Source organism: Motacilla alba, chromosome Z, assembly GCF_015832195.1.
Source record: "Motacilla alba alba isolate MOTALB_02 chromosome Z, Motacilla_alba_V1.0_pri, whole genome shotgun sequence".
NCBI lineage: Eukaryota > Metazoa > Chordata > Aves > Passeriformes > Motacillidae > Motacilla > Motacilla alba.
Window position 1 is genome coordinate 296,283 of NC_052046.1, and position 13,962 is coordinate 310,244.

At 50.7% G+C, this 13,962-nt stretch overlaps 1 long non-coding RNA gene across 1 annotated transcript; it reads right to left on the reverse strand.

The window, feature by feature from the left end:
* Positions 1-8,827: 8,827 nt before the first annotated feature.
* On the reverse strand, positions 8,828-12,171 carry LOC119695542. The gene is made up of 3 exons (XR_005255246.1): positions 11,562-12,171; positions 10,221-10,434; positions 8,828-8,942 (listed from the first exon to the last, which is right to left on the reverse strand). It is a non-coding gene; the product is annotated as an uncharacterized LOC119695542 (long non-coding RNA).
* Between the last annotated feature and the right edge of the window lie 1,791 nt (positions 12,172-13,962).

The following is a 13,962-nucleotide window of genomic DNA, read 5'->3' on the forward strand; positions in this document are numbered from 1 at the left end:
ACGGGATGTGCCACGGGATGTGCCCCGGGTGTGCCCCGGGATGTGCCATGGGATGTGCCACGGGATGTGCCCCGGGATGTGCCATGGGATGTGCCCCGGGATGTGCCATGGGATGTGCCCCGGGATGTGCCCCGGGTGTGCCCCGGGATGTGCCATGGGATGTGCCACGGGATGTGCCCCGGGATGTGCCCCGGGATGTGCCATGGGATGTGCCCCGGGATGTGCCCCGGGTGTGCCACGGGATGTGCCACGGGATGTGCCCCGGGTGTGCCCCGGGATGTGCCATGGGATGTGCCACGGGATGTGCCCCGGGATGTGCCATGGGATGTGCCCCGGGATGTGCCATGGGATGTGCCCCGGGATGTGCCCCGGGTGTGCCCCGGGATGTGCCATGGGATGTGCCACGGGATGTGCCCCGGGATGTGCCCCGGGATGTGCCATGGGATGTGCCCCGGGATGTGCCCCGGGTGTGCCCCGGGTGTGCCACGGGATGTGCCATGGGATGTGCCCCGGGTGTGCCACGAGATGTGCCCCGGGATGTGCCATGGGATGTGCCCCGGGATGTGCCATGGGATGTGCCCCGGGTGTGCCACGGGATGTGCCACGGGATGTGCCCCGGGTGTGCCCCGGGTGTGCCACGGGATGTGCCACGGGATGTGCCATGGGATGTGCCATGGGATGTGCCATGGGATGTGCCCCGGGATGTGCCCCGGGATGCGCCCCGGGATGTGTCCCCGGGCTGCCAGCCGCCCCTGTCCCGGGATGCGCCCCGGGATGTGTCCCCGGGCTGCCAGCCGCCCCTGTCCCGGGATGCGCCCCGGGATGTGTCCCCGGGCTGCCAGCCGCCCCTGTCCCGGGATGTGCCCCGGGTTGTGCCCCGGGATGTGTCCCCGAGCGGCCAGCAGCCCCTGTCCCGGGCCGTGTCCCCGAGCGGCCAGCCGCCCCTGTCCCGGGATGTGTCCCGGGTTGTGTCCCGGGCCGTGTCCCCGGGCGGCCAGCAGCCCCTGTCCCGGGCCGTGTCCCCGGGCGGCCAGACGCCCCTGTCCCGGGCCGTGTCCCCGGGCGGCCAGCAGCCTCTGTCCCGGGATGTGCCCCGGGTTGTGTCCCGGGATGTGCCCCCGGGCGGGCCCGGCCTGGGCAGGAGCGACGCCCCCGCTGCTCGCGGCTCTCCGGAGCAGCCGGAGGTGGTCGCCCACTGCGGCATTTCTCCCCTCACCATCACGAGTTGTAGGGTAATTAAACACTGTGGGCACTTGGAGTGAGGGCAGTTCGAGGCAAACAGGAGTCCCGCTTTAGCTCTGAATGAGCTTTTGGTTTGTTTTGTGGCCCTGAGCCGGCTCTGCCCCCGGCCGTGCCCCTCCCTGCGCTAATCTCCCGTTCATGGTCGCTCGGTGTCTCCTGGCAGTACGGCGGTGTTTAAGTGGAGGCTGTTGAGGGAGTTCCGTGGCAGCGGTGCCCAGACACGTTTATGCTCTGCCACATTTACCTTTGCGTGCACAATGTGTTACCAAAGGCACGTGGGGCAGGGGACAGCTCTGTCACCACAGCCCAGCCCAGGGCTGTTCTGGGCACTTCAGACAAGTGCCACCGGCTCTGGCTTCCGCAGCCCGCCTCTGTGTACTCAGGTGCTTTGTGCCTCTTTCTGTTCCACGGAGCCGAGCAGAACTGGAAAAAGGAGATTCCTTTTTCTGGAGAGATTCCACAGCAGTCTGCAGGCCAGAAAGTGTTTTTCCAGCCTTTCCAAAGCCCTTTGTGGGGCAGGGAGGATGTGACCTCTGCCCAGACAGCAGTGCCTCGGAGCTGAGCACGAGCTGTTAAAGTCCAGCCTGGGGAGACATCAGCCTTTGCACTGCCCCGGGTCCCTCCTGGCCATAAACCACACGTGGTGCGGGCAGGGCCGGGCAGGGGCTCCCAGCAGCACGGCCAGACTGCTCCTGTTCACCCAGCCAAGGCCAGCCCTCGGGTGGTGGAGCCCACAGGAGCACCTGGCACCAGGCTCATCCCACAGGCCTCTCGCCGAGACACATTCCGTTGGATTCCTCTTCGTTCCGAGCTCAGCAGATCATTCCCAGCTCTGGATGGAGCTTTGCCCCCCTGCTTTTCACCCAGCAGATCATTCCCAGCTCTGGATGGAGCTTTGCCCCCCTGTTTTTCACTCACCTACTTGGTTGCCTTAACAGAAGCATCTCTGCCGCCTCTCATCCCCTGGATACCATGGAAAAGCAGGATTTCAGGAGTCCTTTCATTCAGTCCATAAACACACCGCAGCTCTTTGCCTCCCATGTCTTTCTGTGCTGACACCAGGAGCTGGAAACCATCAGGAACCTGCATGTTCCTATCCAAGAATGTTGGTTTCTGAAGGGCAGAATGAAAAACAAACAGTTGTTGCAGTTCATCAGCTCTAGGTGGACTGTAATCCCAGCAGGTAAAGATGGGGATACCCGGGAATCTCAGAATCCAGACCTTTTCTGCAGCACATGTTCATGTCCCTCTAAAATCACATCCTTGGCTTTTTCCTTGCACCTCACAGCACCTGGGCTGCTGGTGGTGTACAGTCAGCCAGCATTCCCTCCAACAGGTGCTCCCCAGGGAAAAGCACACCTGTACAGGAGCAGAATGGAAGGATCTCTGAGGCCAGAGCAGAAAATTAGCACCACTAACAGCTCAGTTGGATTGCAAAGCTTTAGCATCAAATCCAGGCTGAAGATTATTGTTTGCCTGTGCACGTTACATGCATAATTCCTCTTTGGAATTGTGTTTACAGTAATAGATGGCCCTGGAGAGATGTAATTCATGCGATAATGCTGACACCAGAAATCTCCAGGTGCAGCTCAGATGATTTATAGCTGGCCTCTTTATAGAACCAAGCCCCATGAATTATTGACAATTTTCTGAGGAAAATAGATTCGGTCTGTCTCAGGGCTGGCCGTTGTCCACCCACCTGTGCAGGAGGGAGCAGTGGCAGGAGATGCAGCGCCCGTGGGTGGTGAGTGGAGCAGCAGCTGCCCCGCTCGCAGCAGGGCCCGGATGGCCCCGGCCGTGGGGACATGGGGACAGCGGAGCCGTGGCTCGCTGGGACACATCTCCAGAGGCTGCTCCACCGCTTCCCTGGAAACTCCGGGCACCCCTGAGACAGGAACGTTCCCTGAACGCTGCTGTGTGTTCCACAAGGAGCCTTCAGGAGCTGCCAGTGGAACACCTGGTGGAACACTGGAAGGAAGCGCAGCCATCCCCGCTCCTTGCAGCCGTTCTGCCAAAGCTCAGCCATTTCCAGCACTTGTGGCTGTTCTTTGCTTCCCTGCTGGACTTAACTGGACCAGCTGTTACCCAAATAGTGGGACATGCTACTTAGAAGGCCAGTAGAAAGACTTTACGCTGTAAATCCCTCGTACTTTTAATCATCTACTGACAGCAGACACAAAGAGAATCCAAACAAACCATGATCTTCCCAAATACAGATGGTTTGGATTTCAGAGAATTGGCTTGAACAGATTAATAGAGCCCCGACCTAAGCAGAAAATGCTCTTTAGGAAATGAGCTGGATGCTTCCAGCTCACCAAACAGCATTATGAGAGCAAACTGCTGCCAGAGGCTGCCCAGAATGACTTGCTTTTTGCTGTTCAATTTATTATTTATTTATTCTCAACAGCTCTGGTGAAATGCAGAATGGGAGTGCAGAGGTGAAAATTACCCAGACAAGGCTCCCTTTGGTTTGATGTGGCACCAGCTGCACATGGAGTTTGGTAATTCCTGTGTCTTTTAAATGATTATTGTGCTTCAGGGACTGCCAAGGGGTATTTAAAATGTTCTGTTCGCACTGTATTACTCATTCCAGTGAACTCAACAAATCATAAAAGTATAGTGGCAAGGTACAAATTTTATCTGATTGGCTCTTCCATCGTGGTTTAAAACAGGATTTCATGATTTCTGCAGAGGAGGAAATAAAACCTGCATCACACTGGGCTGAAATCAGGCTGTGTACAGACACACCTCAGCATCGTTCAATATTTAATGGTGTTACTTAACAATTTTTTGCTGAAAAAAGGCTTTTCCCACTGCAAAGCTTCTAGCTAGTGACGATTTTTCTCCTTCCTTCTGGAAAAATTTCATAAGAAATGTTAATATTTTATCAGGCTGCTGTTGAACTAACATAATTGCCTCTGTGTTCTCAGTATATGCCTTCCTTGAAGCATTATTGAAATGGCTGGGGGCTGAGCATGGTTCAGGACACAGAAAACCAGTAAAAGATTAACTATTTAAAAATATGTCAGTATTTTATAATGTATTATTGAGAATGCCATAGAAAACTCATCAAAGCTATAAGCCAGGTTGAATCAAGCTCCCACAAAACATAAATTGTTAATTGTTGCTCAGTTCCCAGTGACAATATAGCACTGCAGGCATGAGCAAGAAAAGAAAGATTAACCCTGGAGAAGTCGAGAGAAGCCCTGTGTTTCTGTCAGTAATTGGCAGTTTGCAGGAAAGCAAAAACCCAACATTTTGGGGCTATTTAAAGAGTAATAATAGAATTGCACGAGGTGTGGTGCCACAAGGCTTTGGACAGGGGCTGCTAATTGCTCTGGAAGGCCTTTGATGTAGGCAGTGGTCTTTCTTCCAGACAATTCCGAGCAGCTCACGGTCTCCCACAGCATGGAAGTGTCCTGGATGGTGTGGAGTGGAGGGGCCAGGTCCCCAGGGAGCAGTGCCGCTGGCAGAGCCCAGCTGGGCAGTGCTGCCACAGGGCAGGGGCTTTTCTTCCAGCTCAGCACTCAACCTGAGGACGTTTTACCTTGCTTAGCCCATGAGCAGTCCAAACACCACGAGATTTGTTCTGTGGACTCTTCCTTTCACTTGGATTTCGCATTCTGCCTGTGTTAACACACCTGGGGTTCGTTGGGGTGGGTGTGGTACTGAGAATCACAGGCAGCCATCCCTGGGAGAACAGCAAGAGACGAAGAGGAAAGATGAAACCTGAAGCGTTTCTGGAAGCAAAGCTGCTCAGACTGACCCTGTGTTGGGCTCACCGAGCCTGTGTGAGTCCCAGCTGCGTGTGACACTCACCTGTCTGGGCGGGTGGCAGGGAGGAGAGCATCCAGCAGACCCGGGGTTGATTGCTGGGGCTAGAGTCAGCGGCAGAGCGTTCCAGAGCTCCCATGGGATAGGGTGCTCAGGTGAGTCACGCGGGCCTGAGTCAGGCCAGGAGCCTCTAATCTTGGGGGCATCTCCCGAGCAATGCTGTCCCTCCTGTTCCACCACACCACACAGCACTGCAGGGACAGGAGCTCTCCCTGGTGCTCCAGGGGCTGCTCACCCCTTGAGGGAGGAAAAAACCCCAGACCAAAAGGCTGACTGGTGTAATTAACATTCAGGCTCAGCGTGCTTGGTTTCTTGTCTCTGGAACTGGCCAGAGTGGAAAATTACCTCCTTCTGTTGGCCTCTCTATAATTCTGTCATGTCATTTCTCCTGGTTCTTCTATCATGGTACATAGGGAGTAAGCATCAGCTGTCCATCTTCTCCAGGGATCTGTGCTTTTACAGGCTCGTAGCCCTCTCCTTCAGTCCCTTTCCTGCTGCCAGCATAGCACATCCAGTCCCTCCAAGATCCCCAGCTTTCCCTAACCTGGGAGGGCTTCCCAACAATCCATTTCAGTTCTAAGCAGGGCCTTTGCAATCCTCTCCTCTTTTCCTCCCCTCCCAGCCCGTTACAGGGCGGCTCATTGGGAGCAGGAGCCATGACGAACACCACCCAGAGGCAGACCTGCACCTTCCTGTAAAGCACTTTTTGGCTGTGGGTTTGGTACTTGCAGCACGGGGCTACCCCACCAAACAGCTTTTCTTAGCTCACATCCTGCTAAAGCTGGCGTGCCACCTGAAGAGCTGTCACCAGGCCACCCCTGCACAGGCCACATTTGCCTGTGTTGCTCATTTTTTGCAGGATTATCAATAGGGACTTTGCACTAAAATCCCTCTCTGCAGACCTTTGAGGAGACATTGCAGTGCTCAAACTGGAGAGCTCTGGGAGGGAGCCCAGCTTTTGTAAATCCTCTGTCATTCCTGCCCCAAACTGCAGTCAGCACACCCACCCCACCCATCCCACTGGAATTCCAAATCAGCATGCATATCTCCTTTCGGGTGGAGATTTCTCCTGCACTTTGGGTTTCGTAACCCCAGTGTTTGGGCTGCAGCTGACAATCATTTCTCCTGTGTCTGCAGGGCACAGAATGGCTTCTCCCATTCCGAATGCCAGGTGCATCACAGCAGCTTTGCGGAGGTTTACCCAAGTTAGGACAAGTCCTCCTCCTCCGGGGAGGCTTTGGAAGCACGAGGACAGATTTTCTCACAACGGGCTATCCCTACTTTTAATGTCATCTTTTTAAAGGAGAATTTGTTCCCTTACCTCGAATCCAGGCAGCCTCAGGATGTTTGCTTCTTGTGGAACTGAAGGCAGGTCAAACTCACAGTCCCACCTGACCATGTCTGAAGGAGAAATAGGAGTGATCCCCAAAACATGACCCTTAGACCCTTGTAAAGTAATTAAGAGCCAAACTGCTTCAGTGGGGTTTGGCAAGAGATCTCAGCCCCCGTCTTTGTTCCTGTCCAAAAGAGAGAGGTTTGATAGCCCTCTCAAAAGCAGCCATGAGCTTTACCATTTCTGTGCCTTCATCTCAGTTTTGTGAATTCAAACAAAACCGACACGTGTTCCTGAAAACTGCTGTGAGAAGCTTTCAACCATTTCCATACAGGGCTAGAAAGATTTGGCAGAAAGGTGTCTTTTTGTGGTTTCCTTCTGGTGATGGCCCCAAATCAAATCAAATCAAATCAAATCAAATCAAATCAAATCAAATCAAATCAAATCTTTTAGGACATACCTGCTCTTTAATTAAACATGCTCATTAGAAGAAAGATAATATTAACCTGGAGACCCTGGAAGATCCTTGGGTACAGAAAGCAACAGCATCCCTCTTACTGGGGTGGAAGATTTGGCTCCAAGCCCACAAAGTGCCTGCCAGGATGTGGCGCCCATCCCATCAACTCACACTGAGGCATTTGGATATTCCTGTTCAATGAGCTGCTTGGCTCCATTTGGGTTTCTGTTGGTTTTTAAACTTTCTGTGCATTCAACCCAAGCAAACTCTAATGGCACAAGTCATGACTGAACTTCCCGAGGAGCTTTAGGCCACAGGACACTGCAGAAGTGGGTAGTGCAGCAATAAAATTGCAAAATGTTGATGTGTAAGTGCTTCACCGGGATTTCTGTGAGTGTGACTGCAGCAGGGAAATGAATCAGATGTCTGTGCTTAGTGGAATTGTCTTTATAAACAGTTCACTTGCAGGCTGAGGGGCATACTCTGAAAGCAGCCGTGTGCAATTCAGCCAGAATATTTTCCCCTGTTCTCTTATGCTGTTTGTCTAACTTCAACTCAAGCTGCCCAACCTTTCCCCAGAAAGTGGGGATGGTTTGGGAAATGCAGGGCCTTTCTCCAAAACACAGATTCTGAACAGCCTAGTAATTAATTGCTCAGGATTGACAGTACAAGACAGTTCTGGTGTAGGATGAGGAATGCCAGTTAAGAAAATCCCTATTCCAAAATACTCCTGGAAGTGCCTGGTGCCAGCCAGCTGAGGAGCCCAGCAAGGCTCTTCCCCTTGGCTGTGAGGCCCTCGTGGCACCCTTGGCCCAGCGTCCCCTGGCTGGACAGGCTGAGCACCACAGAGCAGGGGAGAAGAGGGAACAAACAAAACCCAGCAGAGCGAAACAAGAGGGATTCGTTAGAGGAGAGCTGGGAGGAGAGTAGTGAGCCAAAGGGTGAGTAGGAGGAAAATCAATCTGAGCCGTAGGCGGCAAGAGGTACATAAAGCCATGAAGATGGCACCAGAGTAGAGTCGTGAGTCAAGCACTAAAGCATGAAACAAGTCTGCAAAGGGTATCCCAGGTTCTTCTAATTCACCCAAAAACTTGGGGAAATAACCCCTCTGCCAGAGGCCTGTCACACAAACCCAGTATTCATCACGTGCAGTAAGTCATGCTCAAAGGTGAGTCAGGGAGCTGAGGCACACATGTGGGGTCAAGTGGTGGCACGGGTTCCAAATGGGCCCAAAATACAAGGAAAGAATAGAATGGGATTAAGAATTGTGCAAAAATGTAAAAACAGATTACTTTGAAAGTAATTACTTACCCTGAAAAAGGAAGAATTCGTATGGTTTATACTTAGAGAGCCAGCTTAGGCTCTGAAGAGGAGTCAGTTCAATTCACCCAGCCTCTGAGTTGCACTCATGGACATTTTTCCTCAATCAACCACACACACAGTAGAGACCCTTACCCCGGCAAACAAAAATGGCCAGTGCCAGATTACCTGTGATGTTTTCAGTTGCTGTAAAACCTTATCTGCCTTACTAGTTATTTCTGCAAGGTTACACTTCATAGCACCCCCTAAACTTCTAGTGGCCGTGGGTGAAACTCAGTGCTGAACTGGCTGAACATCATGTGGAGACTGTTCTCCTGGTGCTGCCATGTTCATCTCCACCTGGCACGCTGGGAAGAAGAGCCAGAAGGATGCAGTGAGTGACACCTCCTCTTGCCAGAAGACCCTCCAGGTAGCAGCTCATGCCAGGGGCAGAACATGCTCTCCAGGGATGGGATCACATGCCTCATGTACTCAAACCACCCTCAAAAGAGCAAACTCCTTCTCTGACACAGAAAGATCCAGAGATGAATCTTCATCAGCAAGGAAGACGTACAGACCTGTCAAAAACACCATCTGAGGCTACCTGAGGTTCAGACAGTTGGCGTTTCTGTACCAGACAAACATGTTTGGCATTTCTCTTCATAAATTCTGAGCACGGTCGTTTCTGCTGACGCTCACGGGGATGGCAACACATGGCAGAGGGAAGCTGGGGACAGCACAGCCCCGTCCACCCGAGCGAGGCTCCTTGGAGCTTCTCTGGCAAAACAACAATTTGCAGGAGTTCTGAGAGCAAGAATAGGAAACAGTGATCAACCAGAACCTAAATGTGTTGTTTGTCTGAGGGTGCAGGTCGAACACTGCAGGGAAGCCGATGCCCAGCCTCCCTAAACAAGAGGCAGGAACAGCTCTCCAGGGATGTGTGAAATTATTCTAGAGTGAGGCTGGTAGCGTGGCATGTGTGTGAGCCTGTGCAGCTACTTTTCTTGCTGGGTGGGAGGAGGATTAGTGGAGAGAGAAAAAAGACATCGGGGAAGGTATTGTGTGCTGTCAAGAGCTGCAGCGCTGTCACTCTGTGGGTGGCTGCACATCCTCATGGAGTCCCCACGGATTGCAGCGGCGCTCTGTTCTCATCCCCAGAGCTGGCTGCATCCTCCTGGGGATGAGAACACGCCTCTAACACCAACATACTGGGGATTTGGTTTGGTCCAAACAGCAGCACTTCTGAAGAAGCTGCATGAATTCAATGCAGATGTGCCTACATCAAGATTGCTGACATTTTTACAGACCAACACACACAAAGCATAAATCACATTTACCAGCAATCCAGTGCTTAGGCATTTCCACTCTGCTTACTTTGGGAGTTAAATCAAATGAATGCTATCACCATCTATCATTAATCAGCCATTTTAAGCAGTAAGGGGGGCTTAAAGTAGGATGAGTAAGTGAATTTCTAGTTAGCACATGCTTCTCTGCATATTAATTTTAAGTCTTGAACAGAATCATAAAACATCCTGAGTTGGAAGGGATCCACAGGGATCAAGCAAAGTCCAACTCCCAAAGTCCAAGGAGAGGGCAGCCTCTCCTTGCCCTTGTTCTGTTTCAAATCAATCTTTGCCACAGCTCCACATGAGCTCTGCTCGGTGATTCCTTTTCTGGAATACTTTCCCCTTAATTTCAGGGTCCAAGCCACGTCTATAGGGAGCAGCATTTCAACTTCCATGAGGCAATTCCTTGGTGCAAAGACCAAAGGAATTTCTTTTTCCTGCGCATCTGGAGCCTGCAAAAGAGCCATGGGAGCTCTAAGCCAGGAAAAGAAGAAAAGGATAAAAGGATGTTGTGACAAGTTATATCTGTGTATGTGGCCACTTTATTGTAATGCCTATATTGTATATTTATACATATACACACATACATGTGTATATATACACATCCAAGGCCATTGGTACAGGCCCAGTCATGAACACATGACATCAAATGGCATTGTGAGGTGGCTAAAAGCAGCAACTTCCCTCAAAAACAAACAAACTGACTCACTTTCACATGCCTCTGGTAAAACAGAGGGATGCTGCTCCATGATGGATAAACCCTGTGGGTCCTGGGGACAGCTGCCTTCCCAGTCCCAGCAGAACTGTGGGGTCCCATGGCAGGGCCTGGCTGCTCTCAAGTGGCTCCTCAGCTGTTCCTGCGTGCAGGGAACCATTGCTGGAAATCCGTGCACAGAGCTGGGTGTCCTCCTTGCAATCTGGTCCTGAAATAGAGTAAAAATAACAATGCACATAACCTAGAGTTCCTTTTGTGTCTCAACCCGCTGCTTCCCTGCCCAGACACGCTGCCCATGTGGTGAGAGAGCAATTGCGGGGCAGAATAATCCATTAGGAGCATCTGGATGCATACCCTGCAGCCACAATTTGTCTTTGGTGTTCTTACTTTCTTCTCCTTAATTGTATTCCTTGCCTGCTGCTGTGTGAGCAGCATTTCAGTGGAATCACTTCACTAGGACATATCTCTTGGAGTCGCTTCAGAGATGATTTAATCTTTGTACAATGCTTTGAATTTGTAAGTAATATTACTGCTATGTACCTCGCTCTCTCCTGGAGGATTCCCCTACTACTGAGGATGTGCATGGAATTACAGCCAGAATTGCCTGGCAGACTGGTTTGTCCCATCTTTTTTTGCATGCCAGCCAGTCAGGAGAACAGCAATGTGCACTATCTGGGATAACATCCCAAAGTAAACTCCTGCACAAAGGGCTCTGAGTAATGTTGTAGTAATTCCTGATCACAGAAGTGCCTCCAGGGAAACATGAGATGGATTCCCTCTTTAAACCACATTAAATAATAGCAGGGTTTTGTTGCTGCTCTCGTCAAGCCAACACACATTCCCTTCCCTCAGAAAGTATGAAAGCAGCAAATTGCCCCAAATGGGTCTGGTTTTGTGCAGGCAACAATGCAAGTCATAAAATCAATAATATCCCAAAATAATTGCCCAGAGCTGAACAATGGGATGCACTGGGTGAAAGCTAAGCAGAAATAATGCTCCCTTAAGGAAAGACTCATCACAAATCACAGAAGACAGGATGCAGCAAGGAAGAGTGACAGCCAGAAAAGACAGGATTTTGATTTGTGGCAACTCAGAATCATAGGAAGAAAAAAAAAGAAAAATAAAATAAACCTTCTACTGTAAAAAAAACCCAAACAAAACCCCTAAAAACAAAACAAAACAAAAATAAAACCTACCCCAAAAAAAAAAAAAAAAAAATCCCAAACAAACCAAAAAAACAACCAAACAAGAAAAAGAGGACTTCCTAAATGTACTCTGATGGGAACATTTCCATGTTCAAAAGGGTCCAGAGACCAATCTGTGAGCAAAACTCACCTTCCCACTGAAATTCCAAGTGAGAACCTGAGAAGGAATGAAGTGCTTGAGCACTGCAAGACTTCAGGACTAAATCAGTTCAGCTCTTCTGGAGAAAGGAAATTCAGAAAGGAAATACAATGGAAAGAGGCACAGAACTCGGGTCAGTGACTTTTAGCTCCTCAGTCCTATCCCTCATTTCCAAACAGCCTGCAAGACCACGCGTGCATTCTGCTCTCTGAATGTGCCACGGTGCCGGCAGCACCTCCCAGATCCCAGCGCCTCCTTTCCCTCCTGCTTCCGGGCCCGATCCTGAGTGGCAGCATGGAGACCTAACGCCTTTAAAGCGTTCTCTTAGAGCCAAACGAGCTCCGTAGGAGCCGCAGCAGGGCTGGAGCAGCGGCTCGGGCCGCGCTGCTCCGCAGAGCTCCCGCCCGGAATTCAGCGGTGTGGTTCCCCACCTGTTGGCAGGAGCAAGGAGTAACACTGGAGCTCCTCAGGAAAACAGATTTGGATCCAGATGGAGCCAAGGGCCCCATTCTGTGTCAGCTCCCGATTCCACAACCTGGGGAAAAGAGCCATTCTCCACACGGGAAACATCCCTGCCATACTTGGAGGAGAGGATTTACAGAAACGTGGGCTTGTATAAAATCCGTGGATTTGATGGATCATGGCCAGAAAAAGGGATGCACAGGAAACACGATTTGAATAGCTGGAGTGGGAAAAATCTCCACAGCTCCATGTCCTTGCCATGAAGTTCGCGTTAGGATTCCTGTGTGTGTAAGCACGAGAGGATCCCCTATCCAGGGAACAACGAGGCATGCTCCAAGGGCAGCCACTGCTCCGTCTGTGTGGAATTCTCTGCTGGGCTGCACCCACCCCAGCTGTGGTAATCAACAATTCAGTTGGAATGGAGCCTGATTTAAAGCTGAGCTCTCTCCAGCGAGTGCCAAACGTGAGGCAGGAAAGTACCTGGGCAGAGAAAGGCTGCCTGGAGAAACCTGCACACAAACACACGAGTCCCTGCTCGTGGGCCTGTTCTGCTGAGGTTCTGGCACAACATGCTCCCCTTTAATTGATTCAGGGAGCAGTATTCCACCTGAATATCCTCACGGCGTGCCGTGAGGAGGCACAAAGGCACAGGTATCCCTCTGCCAAGAGTTATCTCTGGGGCTGTGGCTGCTATTGATTTGTTGGCTCCTTCTCTCTTAGATATCGATGTTAGGAAACTGAAACTCCCAAAAGATCTGGGCTCAGCCTTCTTGACACTGAAACAGGGCTCTAGCCTAGGAAGACCTCTAATCTATCAATTTCGTCTGAAAGTTTTTAATTTAAATGAGGGAGGAAAAAGGGAAAAATAAGAAAGTCTCCAAATTTTAACATAGAGAGGCACAATTCTTTCGGCATGCAGAATTGCCACCATTTACTTTCTGCCTCCAAACTATACAAGCTGCAGCATCTGCCCTTTCCTCAAATTAATAATTTTCAAAATTACCATCTAAATTACTTTTGATTCCAGATTAGCTGAAAGGTATAGAGAATTAAACTCCTTCCCCCCGTTTGGATTAATTGATAGAGAAAACAATGGAAAGATGAACGGGGAGAGGATTGCTTAGAAAGACAATCTGCATTATCCCCTGGTTTCTGCTTAGCAGGAAATGAGTCAAATAAGAATGTGAATAAATAGGTGTGTTCAGAGCTGCTTAAATACAGAATTACTGATATGTACAACCCTTTCTACACAGCTGTGTCCCAAACCCTGACAAAACGAGACAAACAGGAATAGAGGTCGGGAAGGAGGGAAGGAGCAGTGGGACAGGAAGGAATGTATTTTTTACCAGAGCATGTTGGTATTTTGGGGTGATGGGGCAGGAGTGAAAGATGAGACTGAGGAATAAAGGAGAGGACGGAGGAGAAAGTGCTGAAGCAGAACTGGAAATACCTGCTGGAAGTGACCAAGAGCAGGGTCTGGGAGGGGCAGCGGCGGATGCTCCTCCTCATGGCCCCGTGGAGGGCACAGCTGCTGTTTCCCTCAGACACGGGCCTGTACTGCCTAGGTGTAAAACTAATATTTGGGCTGGGCCATTAGTCACTGTTAAGGGGCCCTTTTATCTCCAGTAATCTCCTTCCTGACAGTGTGTCCCACAAGCCAGGCTTTGCATGCAGCAGCCCTGTGAATACTGAAGTCAAAGCCAAATGTTCAGCCCTGGACAGGAATTAATGTCCTGCCCAGAGCAGGAATTGTCAAAAGCACAAGTAACCTCTGCTGCTTTGTTCAGCCAAAATGTTCCTGATTTTAATTAACTTTGGTTTTATTCTGGTGTGAGGAATTTGAGGCGGGCAGTAAAACAGAAAAGCGCTGAAAGACACAGCTCTGGAACTCAGCATCACATTTTTGGTCTAGCAAAACCAAGTCTGTTTG